Source organism: Cibotium barometz, chromosome 59, assembly GCF_041138505.1.
Source record: "Cibotium barometz isolate CiBa-2024 chromosome 59, ASM4113850v1, whole genome shotgun sequence".
Classification (NCBI taxonomy): Eukaryota; Viridiplantae; Streptophyta; class Polypodiopsida; order Cyatheales; family Cibotiaceae; genus Cibotium; species Cibotium barometz.
Window position 1 is genome coordinate 7,413,711 of NC_141104.1, and position 18,790 is coordinate 7,432,500.

Below are 18,790 nucleotides of genomic sequence, written 5' to 3' on the forward strand. Positions count from 1 at the left end.
TCTTCATCAAATCTGCAGACTTTGGTAAATTAGAGATTAAGCATTCAATATTATCTTATGTTTATTGGCTTAATCCTCTACTAGACTCATTGCTATTGATGGCCTTGAAAGCATTTGAGCTCATTTGAAGTCTAAGGCATCAGATCTGGACTCCCCGCATACTCTATTTTCTGCACACAAAACAAAGGATTAATTTGCTAATCAGTGATTAACCAGAGCTAATCACTATATTTTGATGTAATTGAGGGTTCAAATTAACCATTAGGTATCTGATATAGATTCCTATAACTTTAGATTGCAATTCGGAGTTGGTTTGATACTCCAACCATTCCATACAAATTGGTTACCCTTGATTTAATTTAATTTTTGATAAAATTGTGCTGATAAAATTGTGATAATCATCATTTTGCATTTAACCCTTGGTTAATGCCTGTAAATCTCACTCAAATTCAAGATTATTCACAGCCAGAGTTGCATATGGGAATGTGCATAAGAATGAATGCTATATGCATTATGTATTGGGCACATTACATCAGTGTAAATATGGGATCAGACACACTGCCCTTGTCCTCCAAAATAAGGCAAGAGGTAAGACCTCCTGCATAGATTTGGGTTTGCATTGCATAATGACACAAGATAAACATCAAAAACCCAAAGGAACTGTCAGCAAAACATTTAAACATGTTGCTCACATGGAGCAAGAAGACCTGACGGACAAGCTCATGGCCCCAGCCATGAAAGAAGAAGAATATCTCTTTCCAAGAAGAGGATCCACACCGAGAAGAAGATCTAAAGGAAGAATTGAAGGAAGACATGGACACGAGAAGAGAAGTTGCCACAAGAAGAGAAGCTGCCACAAGAAGACTGAAAGAAGAGGAAGACATGGATGCGTGGAGAGAAGCTACCACGACAAGAAGACTGAAGAAAAGAGAAGATGTGAGGCTCCAAAGAGTGAGGAGCCATGTGAAAATCTCTGAGAGAGAGAGAGACCCCACAACCCAATGTAACCTGCCCCAACAAAGTAAAACCACCTCTGAGCCACCGATGATGTAGGCCACGTGGTAGATAGATGTATGTGTGAGCACTTTAATCAAGGTCGCGGGCACTTGTAGTAAGCCTTGGACACATAGAGAGAGAGAGTGTCAAGGACTATGAGTTTAGGGATTTGAGGCACTCGTCGCGGGCTATCCAGTAAGAGAGAAACTTGGTACAGGGTCCAGGTGTGCTAAGTTAACTTGAGGGGAGGAGTGCTAGACACTGGTCGTGGACTATCAAGTAAGAGGGAAACTTGGTATAGGGTCTAGGTGTTCTAGAAGTATTCACTTGAGGGGAGGTGTTAAAATATACAAGTGAATAGGGTGTGTGCGGGAACAAGCCCTTGGTTAGAGGCTGTAAAAGAGAATCTGTGAATGTGAAAGAACCTGTGAAAAGGTGAGAAGAATCTACTGGGAGAGAATAAAGGGTAGCATGAGAAGATTTAGGAAGTGTGGAGATATTTTGGGAAAAGTGAAGAGGTGGAGAGAATTAAGCAAAAGAGGTGGAGATATTCTGGGAGAGGTGGAGTGAATCAAGGAGAAATCAGTGGGATTAGATGCTTGGTTGTAAACTCTATAAATTGAAGCATTGGCCTAATGAGAATTTGCTGGTTTTTGATTATCCATGCCTACATTAAGCTATTTGTTAATTACTCACTAATCACGTCTTAATTATTTACTAATCACTTTGTTAATGATGTTGATTCTAGTATTTGATCCACCATAGCTCATCACATTGAGAAGCACCCTTGGTTTCTTTTTGTAGAGTTCCTTGCTTAAACATAAAATGCTTTAGTGGTGAATCTACATGCATTTTCTTCTTCTTCTTAGATGGAGAGGCTTGCCTTGGGGGTGGTGGAGAATCTGGATCATTCAGAGTAATTGAACTATTCAAAATAATATTGATAGCTCTTCCGCGAACACTATCCAAGAGTTTGTCAAATTAAGAAAATTTCTCAGATTTAAGAACGAAGAAACTATAGAAAATAAGTTGAAAAATTAAGTAAAGATTTATTGTGAAAATAGTGGGTTTTTAACTTAGCCTAACTATCAATCTCGATATATTTAGTCAAAAGATATTTCCACACATCGGCAATAACATGCCATCCACATGAGGTAGAATCTTTTTGTAAAGCCACCACGGCTGATTCAAAAACTTATACTTTGCGAGTACTCTACCTCCTTTTTCAAATTTGGATATTCATCTTCAATAGTCGCACAATAGCTCTCTTACATGCCCTATTAAAAATCAAATTTGGATATTCATCTTCAATAGTCGCACAATAGCTCTCTTACATGCCCTATTAAAAATCAAATTTGAATATAAGGAAAAATAAAGTATGAAGCTTAGAAAGAAAAATAAAGTATGAAGCTCAATATTCAAGTTATTAAGAAGAACTACTTACAATTTAATCTTCCCATGCATGCTAGTTAGGCTGTTCATGAAAATAACAGTCCTTCTCATAATATTAATAACACAAGCACTCTAGTGTCCACTGAAAAAAAGTAAAAGAAATATTTAAGAAAGCAAATACAACAAAACAAATGTTCTTATTTCTCATTGGCTTGAAACAGGATGCGAGCTCGGAAGTCTTCTTCTTCATATCAATCAATGCAGGTGACACTAAGGGATCACAAATGAATATTTTGTTGACTTGATTTGGAAGCAATTCCTTAACCAGTGCCCTACAAGAGTTTATAAAAGAATGAACAAAATAGAAAATATTCTTACATTATTAACATATGAGAAAATATACATATGTGAAAAATGTGTACAAGCTATACTGCAAGGAAGCAAGAATCCGTCCAGGGAGCGACTACACTCGCACTGTGGAAGGAATCGGGAGAGAAGGAGATGAGCCGGTGCTGTCCACCGTGCGATAAGGAGGATCGGAGCCTGACGGAAGTAAGCACTCGCACCGTAGAGGGAGGAGGGCGAGAAGGTGGCGACGGGCCGACGTGGTCCACAATCTAATAAGAGAGATCGGAGCCTACTGGATATGTCTACTCGTGCCAACACTGTCCTCTGTGCAGCACAAGAAAAAGTGCAAGGATCGGATCCCCTTCACATGTCAACACACCCATGACAGTCTATATGTATGATGGATTATTGAACACGTGAGAACTAATATGTTGTCTTGAGTCACATGCAAGCTAGTAGTTCACACATGCCTTAAGAATGGGATAGAGGCCATAGACAAATGAAGTTATAGGACCTAAAATAAACTCAAATATTTTTAAGCGGGTATAAGAATCCCTTTTGACAATGATTGCATCGTTACGTACATATAAACACATATCTATACTTACATACATACATATACACACACACATGCATGCATACATATGTAGGTTTACACACATCCATACATTCATGCATGTATGTGTATGTGCATGTCTATATGTAAACATATATGTACGTATATATATTAAAACTTTACATTAGCCTTTACTCTCTCTCTCTCTCTCTCTATATATATATATATAGTAAAATAAATAGATATTTATTTATTTAGTATTTATGTGTTGTGTGTAGCAAATTACGTTCAGAGTGTAACCAAAATTAAAAGTACAATCCAAATTAAAAGTACAATGCAAATTAAAATGGGGAAATGCAGATGCGCGTGTTTTTTTTTGCTTGTCGCGTACGCTTTTCATTTCCATCATATAAATATAAGAAGAGGGTGCGTGCTACTCCCACACACAAGAGCTACACTCTACAATTGCTACGCTAATCGGAGAAACCCTGAAGATTCTGCATCACCCCCTTTTGTTCCTCGTACAGTCCTTGTTTCTGCCTCTGCCCGCTCCCAGGAGAAGCCCTAACTTCTTCTGCTCAGGACATATTGCCCTGATTTCTACCCCGAGAAAGCCCTAACCTCCGCACACAGCAAACCCTAACTACTTCTGCACAAAGGAAGCTCTAACCTCTGCACACAGGAAAGAAGCTGGGTCTGCCTGATTATGACACCGCCGGACGACGTTTCTCCCCTTACAGCTGCACCGCCGCTTGAGTCCACACCAGCAGACAACTTCGATATCGAAGACGAAATACTGTTCGTTGCCATCGTCCAACAGTTACAGCTTCCGGTCCCCGTTCGTCAGCTGCCTCGCCAATTCCAGAAGCGACTGGAGGTCTTCTTCAAGTTCGCCCTCCCGGTGCCCCCCTGTCACCGCTGCGGCGACACCTTTGGCGTCCGTTTCCGTTACTTCAACAACGCGACCAAGTCCCTTCTCCTGCAGCCCCGCTACCAGTGCTTCTCCCCCTGCTGCTTCACCACCACCGATAATTCTAAGTCCGCCAATACGTTGTTCACCCTAAAACCGACGAGGTACGCCGCTCACCTCCAACTCCACGGCGGATTAAACACGATCCTCGACAATAACAGCATAATTCTCAACAATTACAGCAACAGTACTGATTTAAGTTTTTGCAGGCCGACGACAAGCAAAGCGGTGGTACGTCGACATAAGAGTCCTGCAACGTGCCTGGCACCGGCAGTTACACAGCCGCCGCCTGCCTTCCTTCCGGCTGGATTCCAGTCACTGCCTACCATGAACTCTTATAACTTGTCGACGGCGACAACAGAAGCTATGCCACCGATGTATTCAGTCGGTGAGGCTGCAGGCGCAGCTTGCGAATTGCAAGAATCAAGCCAAGAAGACAGGCCGATGGATACAAGTGGCGTAAACCCATGGGCGTTTCATGAGTTTCCGGCAGGAGGGCAGCAGGCGCTTCCTGGCTGCAGCACCATGAGAAACGCCCATCACAATATAACATCGGCGGCCACCGCATCGGTGCCCAATTCTGCGCCTAGCTTCACAGCAGAAGAGCTGGACGAGACTCTGAAAATTCTGGAGTCTGGGCTGGAGGAGGACATCATGAATGGTGCACGATTAATTAATCAGGATCCGCAGTCCATCGAAATGCCAGACCTCGACTCCATTGATTTGCCTGACGTATCTGACTCCGTCCTCGATTTGCCAGCCGTATCTCAGTCCGTTGAAGTGCCAGACCTCGATTCCATTGATTTGCCGGACCTTGTTGAGTCCGTGGATTTGTCGGACCTTGTTGAGTCAATTGATTTGCCAGCCCTATCTGACTCCGTTGATTTGCTGGCCCTAGGTTGTGATCCACACTTCAATTTTGAACCTATTTCATGTTCTCTTATATTTTGAAGGGCTGTACAAGCTAACGCGGAGTGTACTGTTAATTACTTCAAAGAGGCATAATCATGATAATTAATCGTGGAGGCTTTGTGATGATTTTTAGACCGGCAGGCTGCTGCTCAAATTTGCAAGCCGTCCCGTGTACATATGGGGCGATGTCCATTACATGTTGTTGTACAGGGCGTTCTTGGGCTGGAAGATACCAGTAACCACAGAGATCACACCTAGTGTAAACATGGGAGAAATAAAGAAGTTGAGGCCCGAGAGTGTGGGCAAAGAAACACTGGCATTAATTATTGCTGTGTAACATTGAAGTCTATTTATGGCAGGCATTGCTGTTTTTTGTGTGTTGTCTGAGTTATGCACACTGCAAGATAACTTGAACTTTGAAGTCTATTTATTGTGCCTCTTTGAAGCAATTTTTTGGGCTAACTCCTATTTGCAAGATCTTAACACGCCACACAAATATAAAAAATTTGTGAGGAATGAAAGCAAAAATCTACTTGTTTTTTAATAGTTCTCTTGTATCCTGCAATTAGGGTAAGCAGAACTTGAAGCTATACCCTGCCTGGTTGCGAGAGAGATCCCCACGCCCCCCCTGCCCCTGCCCCTACCCCTCCCCCCCTTGGGTGCATGGGCAGAGAGTGGAGGGGACCCCCTACCTTGCTGCAGGCGCAGAGCGCCAGCTTGAGCACCGGGGCTGCTCAGCGTGATTTCCTTTCCTCGCAGCTTCACTTCCCCTCTTGCCCCCCCGGCTATGGATCCTAACCGAGAGGCGATTTCCAAATACGACAAGATCGTCAAGGATTTCTTGGAAACAAAGAAACAGTTGGGCGACTTCAGAGCTCGGGTACAGGAGCTGAACCTACTTCTTCTGCAAAAACAACTCGAGGAGAAAGAGGAGAGTGGAGACAAGGAGCCAACGAATGAGGCATCCCGTTCTCAAAAAGGTAATCTCGTTTCCATGATCCCGCAAGTTTGTCTGCCTTCAGACATGGTTATGGCGCTGGAAAGGGATTATGCAGCCAGGTGTTTAGTAGCCTTGTTGTTCGGCCCTCGGCCTCCGGTAGAATACCTACGGAACTGGGTAAGAGACAATTGGAATAGTGTAGGGATAGAAGTGGAATTGTTCCAGGCTCTACTATCTATTTCTGTTGAAGGACTCGGAGATGGCCCTAAAAGTGCTTGGGTCAGGACAGTGGATGTATAGAAACTTCCCTTTTTGCTTCTTCAGATGGACCAAGGACTTCAACCCCAATGGCCCTAAACCTTTTGCATGCGCTATTTGGGTGGAGTTGCCCAACCTCCCTTTCTATCTCTACCCTTGGGTGAAAATGATAGTTTCCCCCATAGGCAAAGTCCTAGGATTAAGGCCAAAAAATGATTACAACCCTGCCTGGCATCCCCAAATCCTAGTGGAAGTGGATCTCCCTTCTCCCCTGAATAGGAACATGATCAATGCAGAAATTAACCTAATGGACCATGATCTGAACAACTCCTTTCAACCCTTACATGAGGAGAACCAATTAGAGGAACCCATCAGGCCAAGTTAGGCACTAGCTGATATTGAAGTGAACAATCTAAATGACATGGAGGTAGTTAAAGAACTCAAAAGGGGTCACTCCTTGTTAGGGTCCACCACTCCACAATCAGCTACTAAAGGAGGGACTAAGAATGTGAACTCCTAGAGGAAAGTATTTATAGGTCTTTATGCTGTAGGTGCACAGGGAAATAGATCAAGAACTTGGAGGTCCCTCAGACACGTCCCTGGTCCCACCATATTAACGGGGGATTCCAATATGGTGGAGTCAAGAGGTGACAGATATAGAGGCTTGGGACAGGTATTAAAAGGCTTAGAGTTGCAGTCTTGGCAGGCCACTCTTGAACACTTTGAGCTTTGTGATCTGGGAAACATTGGAGACTTCACCTGGCAGAACTATGCCTTGGGGGAGCTTGCAAGGAAGGCCAGATTGGATAGAGGATATGCTAGCAGAATCATGTACAACACTTCAGAAGAAGTGAATAGAAGGCTAATCTTCCAACATGACCAAGGATCAAGCCAAATGTATAGCACTCAAAGGAGAGGTTAGGATGTTAGCATTATTCATCTCCTGGGATAGTGTGCCCAAGTTGTGTATGAGGGGTGCCCAGATTTATCCCGGGCAGCACCTTATTTTTTCCTCATGTTTAGGCCCGTGGGTGGTAGGGTTGGCCACCCATCACATGTTTATTTTTGTCCAGTCGTGAGACTTTTCTGGAGCAAGTCGGCCAGCTTATCTTGGGGCTATATAAGGCTTGCCTCCTCCTCATTTGTACTCACTCTGACAGGGGCTTCCAGGCCCGGGTCCTCCCTTAGGGGAGTAGTTCATCATGCCCACACATACGGGGACCACCCCTTGCACAAGGCTAATTGTATCATTGCTTCTTCATCATTATGCAGATTTGTTTTCCTTCTCTCTGTGCCTATGTCTCACGCTTTTCGCTGCGCACTTTTGACATGGTATCAGAGCACCAGGTTGAGGCTCTTCTACAGAAGGTGTTCTGGCGTTTTGTTAGAGAGAAGAATTTTTGCTTTTTTTTGATGCTGCTGGTTGCAGAGGAGGAAGGAGCATTTTTCTCCAGAATAGGTACTCTCATGGCTGCGTTTTCTGCCCTTGTGAGCAGGTGAAGGGCAGCCAGCATGGCTGCGTTTTTTGCAGATATGGGGCAACAAGCAGGGCAGCCAGCCTGGCTGTGTTTTTTGAAGATATGGGGCAGCAAGCAGGGGAGACAGCATGGCTGCATTTTCAGCTGCAGATATGGGGCAGCAAGCAGGGCAGACAGCCTAGCTGCGTTTTCTGCACATATGGGGCAGCAAGCAAGGGAGACACCCTGGCTGCGTTTTCTGCAGATCTGGGGTAGCAAAGCAGGGGAGACACCTATGGATGTGTTTTCTGCAGATCTGGGGTAGCAAGTAGGGGAGACACCTATGGATGTGTTTTCTACAGATCTGGGGCAGCCAAAGGAGGCGCTAAAGTTGCTATGTTTTCTGTAGATCTGGGGTAGCAAGTAGGGGAGACACCTATGGATGTGTTTTTTGCAGATCTGGGGTAGCCAGAGGAGGTGCTAAAGTTGCTGTGTTTTCCTCTTCCCTCTCTTCTTCTTGGTACATGTCCAGCCAGCTGTTTACAGCAGTGTTTTTTGCATTATCTCATCTGCGTTCTTGGAGACAGTGGAGGCAGGTTTTTTCCCAGGAATGGTGCCTTCCCACATGGCCTTGAGCCCTTGCTCGGCCAATCTTTGCTTTGTCAGAGTTTTCAGACTCATGGGTACACACTTGGATTCTCATCCTCGAGGTGTGTGTGGAAGACAGTTAGTCCTTTCTCGACAGCAGAGGGGGTCTATGAGTTTGTGCCAGTTCAGCATAGTTTTGCTGGTGTACACCTCTTTCCTTTAGGTTCTCAGGGTGTTCACCTTGAGAGGGGGATGTGGTTACTTGGCAGTGAGCCACTCCTATTCCCTAGGCAGATGGCCTTCTGGATTACAGGATACAGGCACAGGAGTCTTCATCCCTAGGATAAGCATTGATTTGGGAGCTTGGTGTACAGGGTGATATCGGCATTCATGCAATGGTAGGCTAGGTCACTTGGTGACGAAAGCTGTTGTCGAGGTTCACAGGTACTTGCTTAGTTGTTGCAGGATGGGTACAGGATGCATGGCAGGTGTACAGGTTCATTAGGTGCAGGTAGGTACCAGTGGAGCAGCAGTTTGGAGCAGATGATTGACATCAGATTGTGCTTTGGGATGATGAGTTGTGGATGGTTGGTTCCACATGGACACGTGACTAGTTGGTTGGGAGCTTGCCAGCTCTGGGAGTGTCAGGTTTTGGCAGGAGAGCTTTCTTGAGCTCAGTGCCATAGTTAACACCAAAGAGCTCAGGGGGTGTTGCCTTGTGATTGGGTGACTCATAGGGGTGTGTGAGTAGTAGTCCCATCACGTGACGGCGAGTTATGGATACAGGTTTTAAACATCAGGTGCCAGCAGGATTGTCAGCTACAGTGTTGGAGGTATTTTTCTTCCACTTGGAGTGTTAGCAGGACAGAGAGGCATTCTTGGACCGAGGGATACATGGAGATCCGGAAACCTCATACTTGGAGGCTTGAGTACCAGGGCTGATGTAGACATTATGGGCCTCTAGGGTGTTTAGAGGGGGTGCCAACAACAGGGAGACAGTTTGGTGGTGTTCTATAAGGAGCAGCTTTTTCTTGGAGGTAGAGAGTCAGACGACATCCTTTCTTGGGCTGAAGAGGGAGCACATTGTGTGACAGGTGTGATATAGATTGGGTTGGAGATACGGACATCTGGTGGTTCATTCTTTGGATTTTGTTGGCCTTCTGGATCGGGAGCAATTTCGTAGAGCAAGTGGCAGAGGCGGGAGCAGATCGACTTTTTGACTTGCTTTGGAGATTTCCTTTTCCAGCTCCTTGGACCGATTTCACTCCCAGGATCTGAGAGGGGGGTGTTAGCATTATTCATCTCCTGGTAGTGTGCCCAAGTTGTGTATCAGGGGTGCCCAGATTTATCCCGGGCAGCACCTTATTTTTTCCTCATGTTAAGGCCCTTGGTTATAGGGTTGGCCACCCATCATCACATGTTTATTTTTGTCCAGTCGTGAGACTTTTCTTGAGCAAGTCGGCCAGCTTATCTTGGGGCTATATAAGGCTTGCCTCCTCCTCATTTGTACTCACTCTGACAAGGGCTTCCAGGCTCGGGTCCTCCCTCAGGAGGGAGTAGTTCGTCATGCCCACACATACGGGGACCACCCCTTGCACAGGGCTGATTGTATCATTGCTTCTTCATCATTATGCAGATTTGTTTTCCTTCTCTATGTGCCTATGTCTCACGCTTTCCGCTCCGCACTTTTGACACAGGAAGCCCTCCATCCCTGCTGGCACCTCCAAAACTTTGGATGCTAACCTGTCAAAAGAAGAAATAGGTAGGGCAATAGACTAGCTAAAGGGCAAGAAAAGTCCGGGGGTGGATGTGTTAGAAGTCATCTCCTGTCTATTTTTATACACCAGGGCCTTTGTTGTGGGTGTGCCCGCCCTTATGAGGTGTTTTCTCATTTTTCCCCACTCTCCGTATTTTTCCCCCATTTTTTTCTATTTTTTCTATGGCTTGGGTGGCTTCCCAGGGTTGGCAGGAGGGCCCATGTGCTGGTCGATTGATGGTACTGGTCCAAGGCCGACTGGGTATTTGGGGCCATATAAAATGGCCCTATGGCCCCCATTCCATTTTGTATCATACTCGGGATCTTCTTGTGTATATAGAGCAGAGTTACATGCCTCTATCTCTCTCTCTCTCTTGTGCTGTGATTTTTTGCATTGCATTTTGCTCTTGTGTTCCCAGATCTGGTCATCATCTCCACTGCGTATTCTGACATGGTATCAGAGCCTAGGCTCTAGATAGTTCTTGGGATTTGTGTGAGCAAGAGGGGGACTGTTGTGTTGCTGATTGGTGGACTGTTCGGGACTATTTGGGAAGAGGAGAAGCAAGAGGACGGCGGGCTGATTTGCTCCCGACACTCCCCACGTTTCCGGTGGACCGTCAGTTGGACGGGAACAACTACGACATATGGAAGGTTTTGATGGAATCTGTTCTGGAGTCTTACGACCTCGCTGATTTCGTCATTGTTGGGGTTCCACGACCGGAAGTAGAGGAAGGGGAGTTACCGTCGATCCGAAAGGACCAGGAGGCTCAGACACAGATGTGGGATCATGTCCATGCCAGGGTCCATTCGTTTATCTTTCTCAACTGCACACCGCAGGTAATCAATCATGTAAAGCATATGACGCTGGCCATAGTTATATGGCAGCATTTGGCCTCTCTTTACAATAGGGTATCGCCCATGAAGAGGATTTCCTTGGAAGTACAGATGCGGGTTATGAGCCCTACAAAGTCGTCGACGATGCGGGAGCATATTAACAAGCTGTAGGCTCTTCAGCAGGAAGTTCTTCAGGCTGGGAAGGAGATATCGTCAGAGGACATGGCCATAACGTTGCTGTTGCACTTGCCCTCTCAGTACTCAGCATTTTACTCGTCTTTGATTACCAGTGGTGGCAGGCTCAGCACCATCACGTGGGAGGAGCTTGTGCCCATGGTCCTAGACCAAGAGAGGAATGATTCACGAACCCTCCTCAGGGTGGAGGTTCGGAGGCCTTAACTGGCCAACGGTCGAAAGGCCGTAACACAGGCAAAGGGAAGGCTTCGTCGGAGAAGTCTTCTGAGAAGAAGTCCATTACTGACTGCGAGAAACTAAAGGCAGAGAGGACCTGTAATGATTGTGGCGAGAAAGGCTACTATTGGAGGCAGTGTCCCAAGCGGAAGACCGAGAAGGGTGAAGATTCCTCAGCAGCAATCATGAAGACTCCGGCTTTTGTGCACCTGGAGGTGGTGGACACCGATGTTTCATTTTCTTCAGGCAGGGAGGAGATTGGAGGACTCTCCGCAACGGATCGAGAGTGGATTCTAGATAGTGGTGCTTCCAGGCACATGACTGTTAAAACCCTAAGATCTCTCTAGATAATTGTTATGCATAAACATGTATAAATCAGGCATAAACTCAACCACCCAACCACCCCCGAGCCCAAGGGATGCACACATGAATCATAAATGAAATACATCATACCTCTACCTTGATGTCCCATATAACACAATCCAATAGCAGTAGCTATAGTGTGAAATGGTAGGTGAGTAGATATGGACCTCTATACAAGAGACCATAGCATAAGCCTCCAAGCCTCCCTTGAGTGTGCCCCATGCCCCTATTATATAGGAGGGCCCTCAAGTGACTCTTGACTTTCCATTTTCCATGTGTGACCCTTGGATGCCTAACCCTAACCTTAAACCTTAAGGTTAGTCCTAACCCATGCTCCACTAGAGCTTGTTCCCATGCTCCCATGCTCACAAGCCTAATGTGGGTTAGCCTCCTAGTATATGCACACATAATGTGCATATAACATACTTTTCCTCTCTCAAAACATTGCACTCTTGCAATGAAAAGAAGGAGAATTGCGCTGAACAATCTCAACCGACTCCCAAGTCGAATTCCCTATCTTTCCACCTAATTTTAATCTCAAGGATTAGTCAACTACAAAGTTTCCTTTCCTTGAATTCAAGAATCTTATCAGGTTCATGTGGAACATAGGATAAATCTTCGACTTCAATGAGTTCTTGAGGTGTAACTGTGTTATCCTTACCTCCCAGTTTTCCTTTCAATCTATTGATATGAAAGACTGGATGAACTCTAATATGTGGAGGTAGTTTTAAGTTCAAACGTAACCGTGCCAATCCGATGTATAACTCAAAAATAGACCACAATATTTAGGAGATAAATTTGAGCATTTTCCCATTGACAAAGTCTGAAAATCTTTAGGAACATTAAAATAAACCAACGGTCCTGGTTCAAAAGACCGAGATGAGCGTCCCCTATCAGCATAAAAACGTGCCCTATCTTGAGCACTCCTGATAGAATCCCGAGTTTCGGTCAGTATTTCCTGCATATCTCGCAAGAAATCCCTCGATGCATCAAGCTCGATGTCCTTAAGACCGACATCAATAGGTGTCCTGGGTTGATACCCATGCATAAGTATGCACGGACTAAAACCAATAGCCGTATATTTAAACTTGTTATAGGCAAATTCCATCATTGAAAGATATTTTTTCCAATATGATGATTTTCTAGAGACATATGCACGAAGCATATACACTATAATCTGATTCATATGCTCCTGTTTGCCCATCAGACTGCCGATGATCAGAGCAATTCACATTCAAAGTAACTTCCTCGTTGTAAACCATTCGGAATAAAGTAGAAAAAACATGGCATTATAACAGCAGAAACCAGGGATTCATCGGCGCCCCGACATACCCACATCTGCATATGGAATAATCGACGTCCCGAGTTACCCATATCAACATAGAGAGTCATCAGCGTCTCGATGAGTCACATATGTCCATCCGTAAACAATCAGGTTGACTACCTAAAGTACGGAACTAGAGAAAGAAATGCCAACAAAGGAAAAATCCAAATTTCCTTATCCGAATACAACAAGATAAACTTGTTTGAACTCTAAAGAAAGAGATTTCAACAAGTGAAAATGCCGACGAGATTCTCCTCATCAAAACATGCAGGCTATAGATAAAAGAAGTTTATCTAGAGAATGCCCACACTATAACTTCTAGTGAATTTAGAAAATGAGATTGTCTTTGAATGTTGAGGTCAACATGCTAAGTGATGTAAGCAAAGCAACAATCTTGAGTCCAAATTATCCCATAAGATAATATATGTGAGGGATCACTAGCGTCCCATACCACCACATGATACCACCCATACATACCTTAACAATTTGAAACTCCCTAGTATGCCGTCTAGGAAATATGAATAAAATCCTGTATAAAAGGAATAAGATGGCCTTATCCAGACTTTCACATACTAAACCTGTCTCTATATACTTGAGACTACATCAAGGAATAACTCCTTCTGAGTACATCATTAGAAAAGAAATTGAATTATTGGCGCCTTTCTAATGATAACTACCCGAAACACAATAAAGTTAGGGTAGAAAAATAACTCATCTAGAGATATAAGCAACTAGGTATTCGAGTTGGAATATGTACAAGAGTATAAGAAATATACTCCAAAATTACGTGTAAAAAACGAAGGCAAATGCTACCTTCAAAGCACATGTAATTATTCAAAAGATCAAAAGATCCTAAAGAATGGCTAAACAATGGTAAAAAATCATGAATACATCGTTTATAATTAATCCAAACATAAATATCCATTAATACGAGGTATAATCGTATTAATAATATGCGAATAACCCGCATCTATCTAATGTTAGCACAAGAAAATGTACTTCAACATTAAATAACCCTCGAAAATATTAAATTCTCGAGAAAAAGAATTATCATGATTTTTTCTAATTTTCTAGGGTCACAAAATATAATAATTTTGAATTCCACCAAACCTATCTTATGGCATTCCAAACCTATATTTTTCCAGAATATTTTTAGCAATTTAATTTACCAAAATACCATTGATATTTTAAAAATATCAATTTTTTTAGGATTTTTTAAAATAATATCTAGAATATTCCTAATTTTTCCTGAGAATCCCATCGTTCACGAAATTTCCAATTCCGCCCGACAATTCTCAAATCCAATGAAATTTTTTAATTTTAATGGATTTTTTTTAACTTTTTGGGTCAAAAAATATATTTTAAAGGAATTTGAATTGTCACGGGTGCCCGAATGGACACACCACATGCCAAACACCAATCCCACATTTTTCCAAAATTTAAAATAACCTTTGTCTAATTTTCCACTAATTTTTAAGAATTTTTAATTTACCCAGAACGCATTTAGAATACGAACGATAAAAAAATTTCCAACGGTTTTCTCGGAATACGAAAAGCCAAAAGCTTAGGGAAAATGAAAAGATTAAAAAAAAATCGGAATGTGAAAGGTCAAAAGTTTCCGGAATTCGGAAAGCCAAAAGGTTTCCCGGGAATGCGGAAAGCCAAAAGGTTTTGGGAAAATGGAAAGCCAAAGATTTTTTGGAAGATGAAAAGCCAAAAAGTTTCAAAAAGAAATTTTTAGAGAATTTTTTTCCCAAATTTCACATTTTCTAGCTTTTTCCAAGCTTTTTTTGAAATATTATCAAAAGCTTTTTTTTAAATAATAAAACACTCATGTTTAAAAATAATAATAAATAAAATAAGCTTTTATTAGCTTATAACCTTTTGATTTTTTTAGGGGGGCGATTTTTCGCCGGCTGGCTGCAGCGCAGCCCCCCCCGTCTGCGCGCAAGGAAGGAGAGAGGGAGGGAGTAAAAAAAAAACTCTTTCCTCTTCTTCTTCTCCCCTCTTTCCTCTTCTTCTTCTCCCTTCCATTCTCTTTCCTCCCCTCTCTGTTAACAGAGGTTAAAATTAATCTTTTCATTAAGGTTTTTAATTAAACCCCTAATCATAATTAACATTAATTATGATTAATGTTTAATTTAAAAATTTATTTTTAAGAGAAATTTCACAAAAAAAGAAGGAAAAATCAGAATTGAGAGGCGGAGAGGACCCCACGCACACGGGAGAGCATTTCATGCATCAACATGCTGTCCCCAGCAGAAAATCGACAGAAATTTGATTGCATACTCGTGGAAAAACCCGCAAAAATGTATAAAAAATACATTTTAAATCATAGAAATGCTCAAAAAATTCCTAAAAAATTTATGAAAAAATTCCTTAAAATTTAGGGAATCCATTCTACCAAAAATATTGACCATAAAATATGTGGTATTTTTGTAAAAATTTCCATTAATGCTTATTTTAAACCATAAAAATAGAAAAAAATAGCATTAAACTCACGGAATTCCCCCGCAACGTCGATTCATCCATTGAATTGAAGTAACACGCATTCCAATCTCCATATCGACGATCAATATCGACGATCAATTCATCAACACAAATCAACAAAATAATATTTTTATTAGTAAATATTAAAATTTACTTAAAAAAATCAATAACAATTAAATAGAGATTGCTCTGATATCACTGTTAAAACCCTAAGATCTCTCTAGATAATTGTTATGCATAAATATGCATAAATCAGGCATAAACTCAACCACCCCCGAGCCCAAGGGATGCACACATGAATCATAAATGAAATACATCATACCTCTACCTTGATGTCTCATACCATCAAAAGGTATAACACAATCCAATAGCATGTAGCTATAGTGTGAAATGATAGGTGAGTAGATATGGACCTCTACACAAGAGACCATAGCATGAGCCTCTAAGCCCCCAAGCCCCCAAGTCTCTCTTGAGTGCGCCCCATGTCCCTATTATATAGGAGGGCCCTCAAGTGACTCTTGACTTTCCATTTCCCATGTGTGACCCTTGGATGCCTGACCCTAACCTTAACCCTTAAGGTTAGTCCTAACCTATGCTCCACTAGAGCTTGTTCCCATGCTCCCATGCTCACAAGCCTAATGTGGGTTAGCCTCCTAGTATATGCACACATAATGTGCATATAACAATGACTCCTTCCCGTTCCGGTTTACAGGATCTCTGCAGGCTTTCTGGTCACATTCTCATTGGGGATACATCCACTATCCTAGTTCATAGTGAGGGCAGCATGGAGATAGTTTCCGATGGCAGGGGGGAAGCATTCCTCCCAGGTGATGGCCGACTGCTGACAGCTGGCCGACTGGCTGTATTTGCTGGTCGTGGAAGTTCAGGGCCAGTCGGTTGCCTTTAGCACAGGCCGACTGGGTATTTGGGGCCATATAAAATGGCCCCATGGCCCCCATTCCATTTTGTATCATACTCGGTATCTTCTTGTGTATATAGAGCAGAGTTACATGCCTCTATCTCTCTCTCTCTTGTGCTGTGATTTTCTGCACTGCGTTTTGCTCGTGTTTCCACATCTGGTCATCATCTCCACTGCATATTCGGACTGGAGGAGGATATCATGAATGGTGCAGATTTAATTAATCAGGATCCGTAGTCCATTGAATTGCTAGGCCTCGACTCCATTGATTTGTCGGACGTTGTTGAGTCCATTGATTCGCCAGCCCTATCTGACTCTGTTTATTTGCAGTTCGTTGAATTACCAGACCTCGACTCCATTGATTTGCCGGACCTTGTTGAGTGCGTTGATCTGCATTTGTCGGACCTTGTTGAGTCCATCGATTTGCTAGCCCTATCTGACTCCGTTGATTTGCCAGCCCTATCTCACTTCGTTGATTTGCTGGCCCTAGGTTTTGATCCACACTTCAATTTTGAAGCTATTTCATGTTCTCCTATATTTTGAAGGGCTGTACAAGCTAATGCGAGCTCACCGGAGTGTACTGTTAATTACTTCAAAGAGGCATAATCATGATAATTAATTGTGGAGGCTTTGTGATGATTTTTAGACCTGCAGGCTGCTGCTCAAATTTGCAAGCTGTCCCGTGTACATATGGGGCGATGTTGGTGCCAACGTATTACATGTTCTACATGGTGTTCCTGGGGCTGGAAGGTACTAGTAACCACAGAGATTACACCTAGTGTAAACATGGGAGAAATAAAGAAGAGAGTGTGGGCATAGAAACACTAGCATTAATTATTGCTGTTTAACATTGAAGTCTATTTATGGCAGGCATTAATTATTGCTGTTTTGTGAGTTGCTGGCTAACTTGAATTTTTTTTTTCAAAAAAGGGCTGTTGTATTAAGAAAAAGGGAGGGGCGGATTTACAAAGACCATTTTCGCATGGCTGACGCGTGGACTCGCTTGAGGGACATTCCAAAATGGATCCGATGATGCAAGGCCAATTGGCAAGCGCGGCGCACGTGAAGGCATGTGCGCCGCGTGTGAGGGGGGTGGGATCTTTGCATGGCGAGACCGAACCTGAACGTTCATCGTCTGTGATGAGCTTTCTCTCACTATTCCTCCTTCCACTTGATGATCAATCTTCCTTTTGCCCAGACGCCGGCTCCATCTGTCTCTCTGGTCGACGGGTGGGGTTAGCATGGGCACTACATCTTCCTCCTTTGCCTCTTTCATCACGGGCTGAACTGGCTCAGCCCACTCTTCTCCGATCTGGGGGAGGATGCTGGTGCTTTAGCCTGATTGCAGATTCACTGCCGTCGTCGCCAAGCTGTTCTGCAGGATCCCCTTCACGTGAGCCGTCTGCAGATTCTGGGAATCGGAAGAGGGGCTCGTCCTGTCAAACCATCTTTTGGTGGCGATTCAGAGAGGGTGGACTCCTCCTTCCTCCGACCTTGGTAATCTCTTAAGGTGTTCTCTTTTGTGAGGGCTCGAATCAGGTCTGATTACTTGCAGCTTCTTCTGGTTTGATGCCATGCATCAGCTTGTGGTCCTTGATTTTGGCTTTTGAGGCCCCTTGTTTTTATCTCACTCGTCATCTGTGTTGATGGGCCTTGTATTGCCTGCAGATGGTGTCGGTGCCAGCTACTCCCCGCTGCAGTGATGATTGGCTTGAAACTCGGTTGCTCTGTTCTGATGTATTCCACCATTCTTGCAGGGGGCAAAGGGGACTTCGCGGGTATCTGCCCTTCTTGATGTGGTGGGCCTTGAGGTCGATGCTTGGGCTGGTACTGACAAGTTGGTCTTGCAGGTCACTTTCCGGGACTTGTCCTTCCTTGTTTCTGTCGGCTTGCAGGAGACTGGTTGTCATTTGTACTGTGCATTGAATGAGTCCTGAATCATTCATCCGTTGATTCCGATTTTGGGTTTGTAAAGAACCTGTTGATGTCTGTTAACTGTATGAAGATCAGCTTTATTGTCTGCAAATTATGTCAATCAGAGTTCTGTCTTTGGTCATGACTAACCTGATTTTTTCCTTGATTGTTTCCAATTTATGTTTGATGAAGTCTGATGCTTTCCTGTTACATTTAGTTTCTAGCTTTTCCTCTAAGCTGATTAGGTAAGGTAATCTTTGAGACCAGTACCTGCTGCATGTTGTACTTAAACCTGATAGACAGCGGGGGACCTTTGATATCTGAATTGTTGAACGTTGCTGCTATTCTAAGCATCCATGCAT